At 50.5% G+C, this 14,909-nt stretch overlaps 2 long non-coding RNA genes across 2 annotated transcripts in view; both read left to right on the top strand.

Annotated features, from left to right (window-relative positions):
• The window catches only part of LOC310708648, a 189,971-nt gene that overhangs the window by 13,505 nt on the left and 161,557 nt on the right, over positions 1 to 14,909 (top strand). The gene's annotated exons all lie outside the window — the stretch shown is intronic.
• On the top strand, positions 7,111 to 14,645 carry LOC310709871. Its single transcript, XR_014527695.1, has 2 exons — positions 7,111 to 9,370; positions 13,395 to 14,645. It is a non-coding gene; the product is annotated as an uncharacterized lncRNA (long non-coding RNA).

Below are 14,909 nucleotides of genomic sequence, written 5' to 3'. Positions count from 1 at the left end.
GCGCTGCTCTTGGGGGCTTTTTCCTGAGGAGGGAGAAGGGACTGGCCGTTTCAGTCCCTTCTCCCTCCTGGTCGAAAAGCCCGCAGGAGTCCCACGCGGCTCCTGTGGGCTTTTGCGGGAGGTGGGGGAATTCTGCCACCTCCCGCAAAAGCAGGAAGAAGGTCTTGGAGTAGCGCACAGGCTGCATGCAGCCTGTCCGCTGCTCCCAGAGCTGCAGGGGGGGGGGATAATATTTTTTCCTTGATTTCCCCCCTGAAAACTAGGTGTGCCCTATGGGCCGGAAAATATGGTACATATTTAGCATGACAGTATAAAGGATAATATTTTCCAGCTGCTGCTGCTCAATGTTGTTTCCAGAGCAGAATTTCTAGGGGTTGGACTTTGATCTCCAAAACACCATCCTTTTGGGAGCCATCTATGGTTTGTTTTTCTAATTTAATATAATAATAATAATAATAATAATAATAATAATAATAATAATAATAATAATAAATTTTATTTATATCCCGCCCTCCCCAGCCGAAGCCGGGCTCAGGGCGGCTAACAACAATAAAACAGTATAAAAGTATAACATAAACAACACTCTAAAATCATTCATTGTAAAATTAATTAATTCAGGCCACTGGCAACCATTGGGCCAGAGCTCCGCGAAGATTGCCGAGGGAGGGAGTCAGGCTGTGCCCTGGCCAAAGGCCTGGCGGAACAACTCTGTCTTGCAGGCCCTGCGGAAAGATGTCAAGTCCCGCAGGGCCCTGGTCTCTTGTGACAGAGTGTTCCACCAGATCGGAGCCACAGCCGAAAAAGCCCTGGCTCTAGTTGAGGCCAGCCTAACTTCTCTGTGGCCTGGGACCTTCAAGATGTTTTTATTTGAAGACCGTAAGTTTCTCTGTGGGGCATACCAGGAGAGGCGGTCCCGTAGGTACGAGGGTCCTAGGCCATATAGGGCTTTAAAGGTTAAAACCAGCACCTTAAATCTGATCCTGTACTCCACCGGGAGCCAGTGCAGCTGGTGTAGCACCGGATGAATGTGATCTCGCAGCGAAGACCCCATAAGGAGTCTCGCCGCGGCATTCTGCACCCGCTGGAGTTTCTTGGTCAGTCTCAAGGGCAGCCCCACGTAGAGCGAGTTACAATAATCCAATCTGGAGGTGACCGTCGTGTGGATCACAGTGGCTAGGTCAGGGCGAGAGAGGTAAGGAGCCAACTGCTTAGCTTGGCGGAGATGGAAGAATGCCGCCTTTGTTATAGCTGCAATCTGCGCCTCCATGGAAAGGGAGGCGTCGAAGATTACACCCAAACTCTTAACAGACGGTGCTGGCACTAATTGCGCCCCCGCAAGAGATGGGAGTTGCCCCCCAATCCCATATCGCCCCGCCCTAGCCACAGGACCTCTGTCTTCGAAGGATTTAGCTTCAACCGGCTCCCACGTAACCATCCAGCCACAGCTTCCAAACATCTGGTCAGTGTGTCTGGGGCCGAGTCAGGATGGCCATCCATCAACAGATAGAGTTGGGTGTCATCGGCATACTGATGGCAACCCAGCCCAAAACTCCGAACAAGCTGGGCGAGGGGGCGCATAAAGATGTTGAAAAGCATCGGGGAGAGTATCGCACCCTGAGGTACTCCACACACCAAGGAGTGGCGCGATGACAATTCCCCCCCAAGCGCCACCCTCTGTCCCCGACCAGAGAGAAACGAGCGCAGCCATTGAAGGACTGTGCCCTGGATCCCCACGTCGGCAAGGCGGTGGTCCAGAAGTTCGTGATCGACCATGTCGAAAGCTGCTGATAGATCTAGAAGAATCAGCAGCCCCGACCCGCCTCGATCCAGCTGTCTACGAAGATCATCTGTTAGGGCGACCAGAGCCGTCTCGGTCCCATGACCAGTGCGGAAGCCGGACTGGAATGGATCCAAAGCCGATGTTTCATCCAGAAACCCACCAAGCTGTTCGGCAACTGCTCTCTCAATCACCTTACCCAGGAACGGAAGATTCGAAACTGGGCGGTAATTGGATAGATCTAAAGGATCTAATGATGTTTTCTTTAAGAGCGGGCGCACCACTGCCTCCTTCAGTTCCCCTGGGAATGTCCCCGTGCCAAGGGACAAATTGATGATATCCCCCAGGAGGGCCCGCACCTCGTCTGGACACGCTCTAATCAGCCAAGACGGGCACGGGTCGAGAGGACAGGTGGTGGGCTTTCCAGCTCGGAGGAGTCTGTCCACATCGGCTGGGGATATCCGGTCGAAGTGGTCCAATACTGGACCCGAGGACAGTCGAGGGGCCTCCAGTTCCTTTATTGTATCCAAATTGGCAGGGAGGTCATGGCGGAGCAACAAGACCTTCTCCGCAAAAAAGCTCGCAAATGCCTCACAGCTAAGTGTCAAATTGTTATTTAAATTTGGCTGTCCCACAAGGGACGTTAAAGACCTGATTATACTAAATAATTGCGCTGGGCGAGAGCTAGCGGATGCAATGGAGGCCGAGAAGTATGACTTCTTAGCAGCCTTCACCGCCATCTCGTAGGTTTTCATAAAAGCCCTATAAGATGTTCTTGAGGCTCCGTCACGGGCACCCCGCCATACTCGCTCTAGCCGTCTGAGGTCCCGCTTCATTTTCCGGAGCTCCTCGGTAAACCAGGGAGCCCGGTTTCTGCGGGGTCGCAGAGGGCGCTTAGGTGCGATCTCATCGATGGCTGCCAGGAGCTGGATATTCCAGCCCTCAACAAGCTCAGTCAATGAGTCGCCAGGGGGAGCAAGGTCCCGCAAGGCCTGACGGAATCTATCAGGGTCCATCAGCCTCCGCGGGCGAGCCCAAATTGGCTTGCCACCTAAGCAGGGTGGGGGCGGAAAGTCAATCCTGGCTTTCAGAGCGTAGTGATCAGACCATGGCACCTTCATCGAAGGAGACATGATCACATCTATACCTACGCCAAAGATCAAATCCAGCGTGTGGCCTGCTTGATGCGTGGGGCCTGAAACAAACTGGGAGAGCCCTAGTGTCGCCATGGAAGACACCAGGTCCAGAGCCTGTGAGGAGGGAGTGGCATCAGCATGGATGTTGAAGTCCCCCAGTACCAATAGGTTAGGGAACTCCAAGGCCCAGCCGGCCACCGCCTCCAATAGGCCTGACAGGGTGGCTGCTGGTGCGCTAGATGGCCGGTACACCAGCCAGACAGCCAAGCTCTCCTCGGAGCCCCACACTAGGCCAACACATTCAATGCCGGGGATCGATGGCGATGGTAGAGCCCTGAAAGGACAATCTTCCCGGATTAATAATGCCACCCCTCCCCCCGGCCCACAGTCCGCGACTGGTGGAGGACGGAGAAACCCGGGGGCGCCATCTCTCGTAAGGTAACTGTTGCACCTTTGCGCACCCAGGTCTCCGTCACACAAGCCAGGTCGACCCCCTGCGAGATAAAGAAATCTCGCAGGGTGGCGGTTTTATTGCCTATAGACCTGGCATTGCACAGCACCAGTGACGGAGGTGAGTAATCCTTGCTCACCCTACCCTCGTCCCTCGGGATGGGGCGCAGATTGGAAGGGGTACGAGCGTATCCATATCTCAATCCCCTTCGCCTATAACATCTGCCCCCACCGCCATACCTCCCTCGCCCCTCCACGGTAGCAATCCCAGGCCTCATAGTGGCCTCCATTGATGGCAATTATTGTTATTCTTTCGCAGCCTAAAACAATAAAACCTTAAAACAATAAAACAAAAACAACCCAGAAAGCAATAAAACAATACAAATAAAACTGCAAAAATTACAAATTCATCAAAATCTAACAAATTCCCAAGCCCACCCAAACATCCATCCCACCTCCATATATAAAAAATCTAAAAGGAAAGGAAAATATTTTTTAAAAAAATGTTAAAAAGAGCTCTGCACCCCTACGGGTCCTCCTGGGCAGTAGCAGCATCAGTGGCAACAACCATCCTTGTGATGCCCCACCCTGGGCCAGATAGTAGGTGGCAGGAGCAGTCCTTGTGAGGCCTGTCAGGCCCTCCCTGGGCCAGGTGGTAAGTGGCAAAAAGGAGCAGGGCCCTCAGGCACTCACACAGGGGAGTCCTCCTGGGCAGCAGGCAGCAGGCAGCAGGCAGTCCTTGTGAGGCCCCAGGCCCCGCCCCAGGCCAGATGGTAAGTGGCAAGAGCAGGGCCCTCAAGCACTCACTCCGGGGAGTCCTCCTGGGCAGCAGGCCGCAAGCAGCAGGCAGTCCTTATGAGGCTTCAGGCCCCGCCCCAAGCCAGATGGTAAGTGGCAAGAGCAGGGCCCTCAAGCACTCACTCAGGGGAGTCCCCCTGGGCAGCAGGCCGCAAGCAGCAGGCAGTCCTTATGAGGCTTCAGGCCCCGCCCCAAGCCAGATGGTAAGTGGCAAGAGCAGGGCCCTCAAGCACTCACTCAGGGGAGTCCTCCTGGGCAGCAGGCCGCAAGCAGCAGGCAGTCCTTATGAGGCCCCAGGCCCCGCCCCAAGCCAGATGGTAAGTGGCAAGAGCAGGGCCCTCAAGCACTCACTCAGGGGAGTCCTCCTGGGCAGCAGGCCGCAAGCAGCACACAGTCCTTATGAGGCCCCAGGCCCCGCCCCAAGCCAGATGGTAAGTGGCAAGAGCAGGGCCCTCAAGCACTCACTCAGGGGAGTCCCCCTGGGCAGCAGGCCGCAAGCAGCAGGCAGTCCTTATGAGGCTTCAGGCCCCGCCCCAAGCCAGATGGTAAGTGGCAAGAGCAGGGCCCTCAAGCACTCACTCAGGGGAGTCCCCCTGGGCAGCAGGCCGCAAGCAGCAGGCAGTCCTTATGAGGCTTCAGGCCCCGCCCCAAGCCAGATGGTAAGTGGCAAGAGCAGGGCCCTCAAGCACTCACTCAGGGGAGTCCTCCTGGGCAGCAGGCAGCAAGCAGCAGGCAGTCCTTGTGAGGCCCCAGGCCCCGCCCCAAGCCAGATGGTAAGTGGCAAGAGCAGGGCCCTCAAGCACTCACTCAGGGGAGTCCCCCTGGGCAGCAGGCCGCAAGCAGCAGGCAGTCCTTATGAGGCTTCAGGCCCCGCCCCAAGCCAGATGGTAAGTGGCAAGAGCAGGGCCCTCAAGCACTCACTCAGGGGAGTCCCCCTGGGCAGCAGGCCGCAAGCAGCAGGCAGTCCTTATGAGGCTTCAGGCCCCGCCCCAAGCCAGATGGTAAGTGGCAAGAGCAGGGCCCTCAAGCACTCACTCAGGGGAGTCCCCCTGGGCAGCAGGCCGCAAGCAGCAGGCAGTCCTTATGAGGCTTCAGGCCCCGCCCCAAGCCAGATGGTAAGTGGCAAGAGCAGGGCCCTCAAGCACTCACTCAGGGGAGTCCTCCTGGGCAGCAGGCAGCAAGCAGCAGGCAGTCCTTGTGAGGCCCCAGGCCCCGCCCCAAGCCAGATGGTAAGTGGCAAGAGCAGGGCCCTCAAGCACTCACTCAGGGGAGTCCCCCTGGGCAGCAGGCCGCAAGCAGCAGGCAGTCCTTATGAGGCTTCAGGCCCCGCCCCAAGCCAGATGGTAAGTGGCAAGAGCAGGGCCCTCCAGCACTCACTCAGGGGAGTCCTCCTGGGCAGCAGGCAGCAAGCAGCACACAGTCCTTATGAGGCCCCAGGCCCCGCCCCAAGCCAGATGGTAAGTGGCAAGAGCAGGGCCCTCAAGCACTCACTCAGGGGAGTCCTCCTGGGCAGCAGGCCGCAAGCAGCAGGCAGTCCTTATGAGGCCCCAGGCCCCGCCCCAAGCCAGATGGTAAGTGGCAAGAGCAGGGCCCTCAAGCACTCACTCAGGGGAGTCCCCCTGGGCAGCAGGCCGCAAGCAGCAGGCAGTCCTTATGAGGCTTCAGGCCCCGCCCCAAGCCAGATGGTAAGTGGCAAGAGCAGGGCCCTCAAGCACTCACTCAGGGGAGTCCCCCTGGGCAGCAGGCCGCAAGCAGCAGGCAGTCCTTATGAGGCTTCAGGCCCCACCCCAAGCCAGATGGTAAGTGGCAAGAGCAGGGCCCTCAAGCACTCACTCAGGGGAGTCCTCCTGGGCAGCAGGCAGCAAGCAGCACACAGTCCTTATGAGGCCCCAGGCCCCGCCCCAAGCCAGATGGTAAGTGGCAAGAGCAGGGCCCTCAAGCACTCACTCAGGGGAGTCCTCCTGGGCAGCAGGCCGCAAGCAGCAGGCAGTCCTTATGAGGCTTCAGGCCCCGCCCCAAGCCAGATGGTAAGTGGCAAGAGCAGGGCCCTCCAGCACTCACTCAGGGGAGTCCTCCTGGGCAGCAGGCCGCAAGCAGCAGGCAGTCCTTATGAGGCCCCAGGCCCCGCCCCAAGCCAGATGGTAAGTGGCAAGAGCAGGGCCCTCAAGCACTCACTCAGGGGAGTCCCCCTGGGCAGCAGGCCGCAAGCAGCAGGCAGTCCTTATGAGGCTTCAGGCCCCGCCCCAAGCCAGATGGTAAGTGGCAAGAGCAGGGCCCTCAAGCACTCACTCAGGGGAGTCCTCCTGGGCAGCAGGCAGCAAGCAGCAGGCAGTCCTTGTGAGGCCCCAGGCCCCGCCCCAAGCCAGATGGTAAGTGGCAAGAGCAGGGCCCTCAAGCACTCACTCAGGGGAGTCCCCCTGGGCAGCAGGCCGCAAGCAGCAGGCAGTCCTTATGAGGCTTCAGGCCCCGCCCCAAGCCAGATGGTAAGTGGCAAGAGCAGGGCCCTCCAGCACTCACTCAGGGGAGTCCTCCTGGGCAGCAGGCAGCAAGCAGCACACAGTCCTTATGAGGCCCCAGGCCCCGCCCCAAGCCAGATGGTAAGTGGCAAGAGCAGGGCCCTCAAGCACTCACTCAGGGGAGTCCCCTAATTTAATTTATATTAGAACCGGATAATGCAAGACACTGGAGAATGCCAAAAAATTATTACTACTACTATCTGAATGAGAAAGTGAAATATGAATATGCAGTCACAACTTATTTAAAAGGCAGAAGATAGTGCAAATTGTACTTAACATTTGTTTACATGCATTTTATATTTCGAAAACAAAAGCACATTTGCTACATTTGTTATCTTTTTATATGCAAACATTGTATACAATAGAAATGTAAGAATCATTGCACTGGAGGATTTGCATTGCCACATTGCAATCCTGGATTTGCATAAAGTCATGGCAGGGGAGGGTGGGAGCACTGAGACATAAAAAGGGGACATTTTAAACAATGGTAGAAGTCTAAGTAGAGCAAGCAGGGGTGACACTGAGGAGAGGAAGTGACTGTTTAAAATAAGGTTTGAGTTCAACAAGAAGGAAGTTAGGAATGTTAGCTTTTTGGAGTTAGCGTCTGTGTTGAACCCATCTCTTTAATTTCTTGTTAGAACTTTTTAAAAATCCCTCAGTGTTCCACCATCCTTGCTTTACTCAAACCTTTACTTTTGTTTAAAACTGCCATTTCTCCTTTCAATGTTACTACATAATTTATGTGGAAATGGTTTAATTTGGTTGCATACTTTTTGATGTTTTATTTGTTTATGACCACTTTTGTTATGTTTGCAATTTATATTTTTTCATGTTGTAAGCCGCCTTAAACATGATTTGAACTAGGAAAAGGTGAAACAAATAAAATTATGTATGGCCATTACTGCTTTATTCAAACTTCTGCCATTGTTTAAAACAACCACTTTCCCCCTCTCACTGTACTACCCTTCTTGCTGTACTCAAACATCTCTCTCTGCCATTGCGCAACTGTCTTGTGTGAGATAAAGGATGCAGAGCCCGCAAATATTCCATAATACCTTCCCGCAATGTATTTCACTTCTTGTACAATGTGGTGTGCTCAACATTAAGTGCAAGATTCAATGTAGTAATTTACAGCAGAAGAGATATTTTGTGAGCAGGCAAACCACCCACATGTGTGCAACACCCCCCAACTGATCTTAACTGAAGAAGCTAACTGGGAGGCTTGCTCTTAAGATTCCATTCATCTTAAAGATGGAATAACATATCATGGGAGCATGCAAAGGGGGATGCAGAATAGGAGAGAAGCTAAGGTGTGGATATAGGGGTGATCTGTGCAAGTATTGTTGGCATCCAACTTGTCTCAAGAAACAATGAAGTGCATCTCTGGGGGTGAAGTCAAACCACTGTGTTAGCAGCATTGAAGTGAGCTCCCTGTGACACAAACCTGGACTGTGTATGGAGGTTCTGTGCTGTCCAGACAAGACCCCACCCCTTGGCCTTGCTGATATGGTCCAAAGGAAAGCAGAGCAATACATTTGGCACCAGTTCAGCTGCAGGTGTTATCAGATGTGTACCATTTTCATCTAAGCATTTTAGGGACTCCACTCCGGATTCGTGTAGGGTTTACTTCTGAGTCTTTACTTCTCCTGAAGATATCCCACAAGGCAGCGGAGGTTTAGGATCAATTTCCTTCTAGATGGGCTACCTTCCCAGGTGGACAAGCCCCATCTGCCCCTCACATACCTCAACAACACCTGCAGAAACTGCCTTCTTGATCGTTGGACCTCCTCTTGCTCTCATCCACTCAATCTGCTGGAGCCTGCCTTTCCATGCAGGAGAAGTCCCTAACTCGCCAAGGGTTTGAGACCCATTGGCTCCCCTCACCTGGTTTAGCTGGCCAGATAAATCCATTCTGGGGGGGGGGGGTGGCTGCTATCGCATACTGACAGCTTCTAGGAGCCAAAGGTGAGAGCTGAGTGCATGATGGGGACCGAAGGTGGGCAAACTACCCCTGGAGGAACATGACGTGTCCACCAGCAGAGGTGCTACCCCTCTCCAAATACCCCCATATATCTGTGTGAGTAAGAGGCATCAAAATAGGGGTGGAGATTAAAGCAGGGGCATAAAAGGGTCCACAGAGTAGAAGGGTATGGTGGCTTCATAATTAGAAGGAGAAAAGGATGCGGGAGGAGGAAGGTGCACATTACCATGGGGTAGTTTTGTGTGCAAGGGGGTGTTTGGGAAATCAGGAAGGCAGGTTCATCCACAGGTCAGAAGGAAAATTTGAAGTGCGATCAGCTTTTTAATTCAAAAAAGTCAAGGTGAATACATTGCTGAGACTTTCTGGCCCCTCCTTCCCTTTCTAGTCCTCTTCCTCTGGACTCCTCCTAAGCAGCCATAAACTACAAGGAGGAGGAGCCCCTCTGGGCTTCCTCTTCTGTGTCATCCGGGGAGGGGGGGCATTATGGGGTGGTTAATGCGCACAACTCTTCCTCATCCAGCGAGGCCCTGACATCGGGGTGCACAAAAGGAAGGGGAGGAGGTGGCATGGGCATAAATGTTAAAAAGGGTGTAAAGCAGGTATGCAGAAGAGAGAAGTGGGGTTAGGAAGATGAAAGTGAGCTTAGTAGTTGTAAAGTGTAATGGTTGAGTGTTGATGTGGTTGGAGGATGGATGGCAGCTAACAGATTGAGGTTGAATCCGGACAAGACAGAAGTACTGTTTTTGGGGGACAGGAAATGGGCAGGTGTGGAGGACTCCCTGATCCTGAATGGGATAACTGCCCCTGAAGGACCTGGCGCGCAGCTTGGGAGTCATTTTGGACTCGTAGCTGTCCATGGAGGTGCAGGTCAATTCTGTGTCCAGGGCAGCTGTCTACCATCTAGTACGCAGGCTGAGACCCTACCTGCCCACAATCTGTCTCGCCAGAGTAGTGCATGCTCTAGTTATCTCTCACTTGGGTTACTGCAATGCGCTCTACGTGGGGCTACCTTTGAAGGTGACCCGGAAACTACAACTAATCCAGAATGCGGCAGCTAGACTGGTGACTGGGAGAGACCACCAGTACCACAACACCGGTCTTGAAAGACCTACAGTAAATTTCGCTCTATAACACGCAGATTTTTTCTCCTAAAAAGTAAGGTGAAATGTCTGTGCGTGTTATTCAGCGAATGTGTGGTCCTTGGAGCTCACTCGCCGGAGCGCAGGGGCAAAATAGGCAAAAATCAAGCAAAAATAAGATCAGGCTGGCGGGCGGAGGGAAGGGGGAAGGCGGAAGCTTTCCTGCATTCTGCCTCAGGGTCTTACTGCCCACCCTCTTCTGTTGCTGCGTTTGCTCAAACTCAACAAAGAGCAGGGAATCCCCTGCCCTCCTGGCAAGCAGAGGGTTAAGGAAAGGATCGAGTCCTTCCTTCTAATTCTTTCCTAGTCACACTGCGTGCAGGCTCCAGCCCACCACCTCCTCCTCTCCGTGCTCTAGGGACTCGCAGGCAGCCGAAAAGCAAAAGCATGCAGGTGGGAGAGAGAGAGAGAGAGAGGGCTGGCTTGGGTGGGGGGGGGGGACTTTTGCTTTACAATGGTAGGTTTCTCATTTCTTTTCCAAAAGCAGAGAGCCCTGCCCCCAGGCCCCCTCCAAATTACAGCTTCTCCAAGCAATGTACTGCTGGAGGGAGACAGTATGCTTGTTTGGAAGAGAAACCCTGCTTCCCTGCTCGTAAGTAACAGCAGGCTGGATTGCAGAGTGAGACATGAAAATCTCTGGATTTATATGCTGTATATCAAATATCTCAATCTATACTTTCTACACGCGGCTGGTAAATCAGAATCTCCTGAGCCAGGAGGATGACAGCATCTCTCCTCTCCCCTTCATTAAAAGCCTAATACTCTTCTTTGAAGAAGTATAACGTGAGAATGTTTTTATATATATTTTTTTTAAAGTTCTTTTCCTCATTGTGCGCTATACACTGATAATTGCTGCCACAATAACAATTGATTGAAAATGGAATTTAGTCTCCCCCCCCCCCATAGAGAGCAGTTCTTCAAACGTTTAGCCTTAATACAGTGGCTGATGTAATACCCTTCTGCTTCGCTAGGCATTTTATATAGGGACATTAAAATTGATTTTCTACATCTTGGCAGATGAAAAAAGTGTGTTACATGCCCTATTGCCCAAAAGTGTGCAAGCACAGAGCAAAGGTTGCAGTAACAGAGGTGGCCAAAAAAGAAATACCGTAAATAAAAAAGAAATCATACTTTGTATATCCTGTCTGGCTTGAGGGGGGGGCTTTTGCTTTCCTTCCCTCCCCATTTAAAACATGGTGACAAAGCACGGATCCACATGGATCCTCAGGATTTTTGCATTGGGTCACCCCAAATTCACCATCAGATCACATTACATGTCCATGGCTACAGTCTGTACCAAAAAAATCATGCACCCACTGTTGCCTGGGGCTGCAATGGTGCAAAAACGTGGTTACAAAGCATGGATCCACATGGATCCTCAGGATTTTTGCATTGGGCTACTCCAAACTCACTGTCAGATCACATGTCTGTGGCCACAGCATGAACCACAAAAATCATACACCCACTGTTTCATTTAGAATATTTTTTTTCTTGTTTTCCTCCTCTAAAAACTATGTGCGTGTTATGGTCTGGTGCGTGTTATAGAGCGAAAAATACGGTACATTGGCTCCCAGTATGTTTCCAAGCACAATTCAAAGTGTTGGTGCTGACTTTTAAAACCCTAAATGGCCTCTGTCCAGTATACATACCCCCATCGTTCTGCCCGGACACTGAGGTCCAGCTCCGGAGGCCTTGTGGCGGTTCCCTCACTACAAGTAGCGAAGTTACAGGGAACCAAGCAGAGGGCCTTCTCAGTAGTGGCACCAGCCCTGTGAAACACCCTCCCACCAAAGGAAAAAACAAACTACCAGACTTTTAGAAGACATCTGAAGGCAGCCCTGTTTAGGGAAGCTTTTAATATCTGAAGGATTGTATTTTAATATTGTGTTGGAAGCCCCACAGAGTGGCTGGGGAAATCCAGCCAGGTGGGAGGGGTTTATTTATTTATTTATTTATTTATTTATGGATGGATGGATGGATCCTGCTGGTCCACATTCTTAACACTTCTGGATTCACCCACAACAGGGAAACTAGAGAGAAATGTCGTGATTAAATCTGATATATGTAATTCTAGTGTTTCACTTTTACCTGCAAGATAAAAAATAGATGGGTGGGGTATAAATAAATTATTATTATTATTATTATTATTATTATTATTATTATTATTATGGGGAAGCCCATGGGGGTTAACGTGGGGGGAATGGCAAGGTGTTGGTGAGTGGAGTAAGGGGGTGCAGCCTCCCATAAACCTAAACCTAAAGACCAATTGTTCTAAGAGCTCATTGGTTCCCACAGTCAGTCCGCTCTGGAGGAAAATACAGTGGCACCTCAGGTTACATACGCTTCAGGTTACAGACTGCTAACCCAGAAATATTACCTCGGGTTAAGAACTTTAAGAACTTAGATCATGGCCACTGGGCCCATCACCTCCTGGCAAATAGAAGGGGAAGAAATGGAGGCAGTGAGAGATTTTACCTTCTTGGGGTCCATGATCACTGCAGATGGTGACAGCAGTCACGAAATTAAAAGACGCCTGCTCCTTGGGAGAAAGGCGATGGCAAACCTAGACAGCATCTTAAAAAGCAGAGACATCACCTTACCAACAAAGGTACGTATAGTGAAAGCCATGGTTTTCCCAGTAGTGATGTATGGAAGTGAGAGCTGGACCATAAAGAAGGCTGATTGCCGAAGAATTGATGCTTTTGAATTATGGTGCTGGAGGAGACTCTTGAGAGTCCCATGGACTGCAAGAAGATCAAACCTCTCCATTCTTAAGGAAATCAGCCCTGGGTGCTCACTGGAAGGACAGATCGTGAAGCTGAGGCTCCAATACTTTGGCCACCTAATGAGAATAGAAGACTCCCTGGAAAAGACCCTGATGTTGGGAAAGATGGAGGGCACAAGGAGAAGGGGACGACAGAGGACGAGATAGTTGGACAGTGTTCTCGACGCTACAAACATGAGTCTGACCAAACTGCGGGAGGCAGTGGAAGACAGGAGTGCCTGGCGTGCTCTGGTCCATGGGGTCACAAAGAGTCGGACACGACTAAATGACTAAACAACAACAAAGAACTTTGCTTTAGGATGAGAACAGAAATCGCATGTCGTCGGCACAGCAGCAGCAGCAGGAGGCCCCATTAGCTAAAGTGGTGTTTCAGGTTAAGAACAGATCTCCGGAAAGAATTACGTTCTTAACCCGAGGTACCACTGTACCTGTGCCAATAACCACCTTGCTATGTTGTTGTACATCTGAGTCTTCTGAAGAGGCAAAGCATGGACATAACCATGGACCCATTTGACCAGTTAGACTCCTGTACCTGTGATGCTGGATGATCTGTGCATATTGTGGAGTTCCTGTCTGCTGGCACCAACCACATATCCAGCACAAGTGCTCTATCTTTTTTTTTTAAAAAAAAAAACTTTTATTTTGCTTTAAACAGGTACAAATAAACAGGTACATATAAATATAGACAACCAAAATTACAAAGGAAAATTCCTTAATAGTAATGAAAAAAAACTTTTAAAACTACAAAAAATATCGAAGTACATGACACAGAACATAAGCAACTATGGGAAAGATAAAAGAAAAGAAAAAAGGAAGATGAGCCAAAGCAGGAAAGCTCATCTATTGTACACTTCTGTCAAGCTCACAACAGATCATTATTCTTATCAATTAACTATCTGCATTCCAAAGGAATCCCTCATCTTGGTATAAGGGAACATTTCTCTCTCTTATCGCCCTTCTTCCTAGGAGTAAGAGCTGTTCTGAGGGTTACTTTATGCCCTAGCCCTCCAGGGTCATGGTGCTTGACCATCAGCCATAGCCATTCTGGTGGCCAGGTCTTGTAGAGGTCTGCAGTTTGTCAAGCATTGCCACCAATAGGGTCTCCTACCTGTTGAGGAGGTGACCCTATGCTATCATCATCCTGGAGCTCATCCTGATTTCTAAAACACCCATGTGAATGCACAAGGCAGGGACCATTTCAGCTGCCACTGCTAATCTCATCATCCTTTTCCCTACACTACAGCTTTCTTTTTAATACCCACTTTAATGGAATATTCCTTTTCATTCAACCAGAGTAAAGAAGGGAGAGGCCACACAGCTTCTGCAGCACCCCATGACAGGTGCAAGAGGTGTTCCAGGAGAAAAGAGGATTGGGGTCATTCCCAGGTCATACCAGTAAACCTAGCCAGGACCTCTGAGCCACTGTGAGACCAAGCCAGCCTAGGGAAGGCCAGCAGCCCCTCTGACAGCAGCTGCCACCATTTGGGAAAGGAGTGGAGTGCTAATGCTGGCAGTAAGAAGGCTTTTTCCTGGATATAAAATCTGCAGAGAGGATGGGAAAGGTTGTACTGATGCTTTCCATCTCTTGCTAAATTAGAGATCTGCCTGAAGACTTCTAATTCATTGTGCTCAACGTCCTCTATGACACTCTGTTATGATAAAGGGAAATATTCATAAACCAGAAAAGAACTTGTAGCGTCTTTTGACACTCTCCTGTGGACTTGTAAGGGGCCAGTCTTTAACAAAGAAACCTTTTTTTTAAAAAAGGGTGACATCAGCATGAAGCCACAGAATCTCATCTATAATTTCTGGATTGAATAGTAATTTTGGGATGTTTGAGTTATCAAATCCTACTGTTGCAAATTACTGTGTTTATTTTGCAATCATATAAATTTTAACAAATTTGCCCAACTGCATTTTTTCCCCATTTCATCTCTAATCCTGTATCAGGAAGTTTTTTATGTTTGATGCTTTATTATGTTTTATATATGCTGTAAGCCGCCCAGAGTAGCTGGGGAAACCCAGCCAGCTGGGTAGGGTATAAATAAATATTATTATTATTATTATTCCATTTGACCTCATTGTTTACATTCCCCCCTCTACAAACATGTATACAGGCACCTACCAATTGAATATAACACTTCATGGAACTGATGAAATGGCTTCTAGTCAGTCAGTTAGGTCAGTAAGGCAGAAAAACTTTTCCCAGAAGGAGCATCTGAGGAATAAATTCAAGCATGTGCATTGGTGGTTCAGTGGTAGAATTCTCGCCTGCCACGCGGGAGGCCCGGGTTCGATTCCCGGCCAATGCAACTTAGTTTTTTTAC

The sequence above is a fragment of the Podarcis liolepis genome (assembly GCF_965112155.1).
Source record: "Podarcis liolepis genome assembly, chromosome: 6".
Classification (NCBI taxonomy): Eukaryota; Metazoa; Chordata; class Lepidosauria; order Squamata; family Lacertidae; genus Podarcis; species Podarcis liolepis.
The sequence above is the reverse complement of the archived record's forward strand: the minus strand, read 5'-3'. Positions and strand labels throughout refer to the sequence as shown.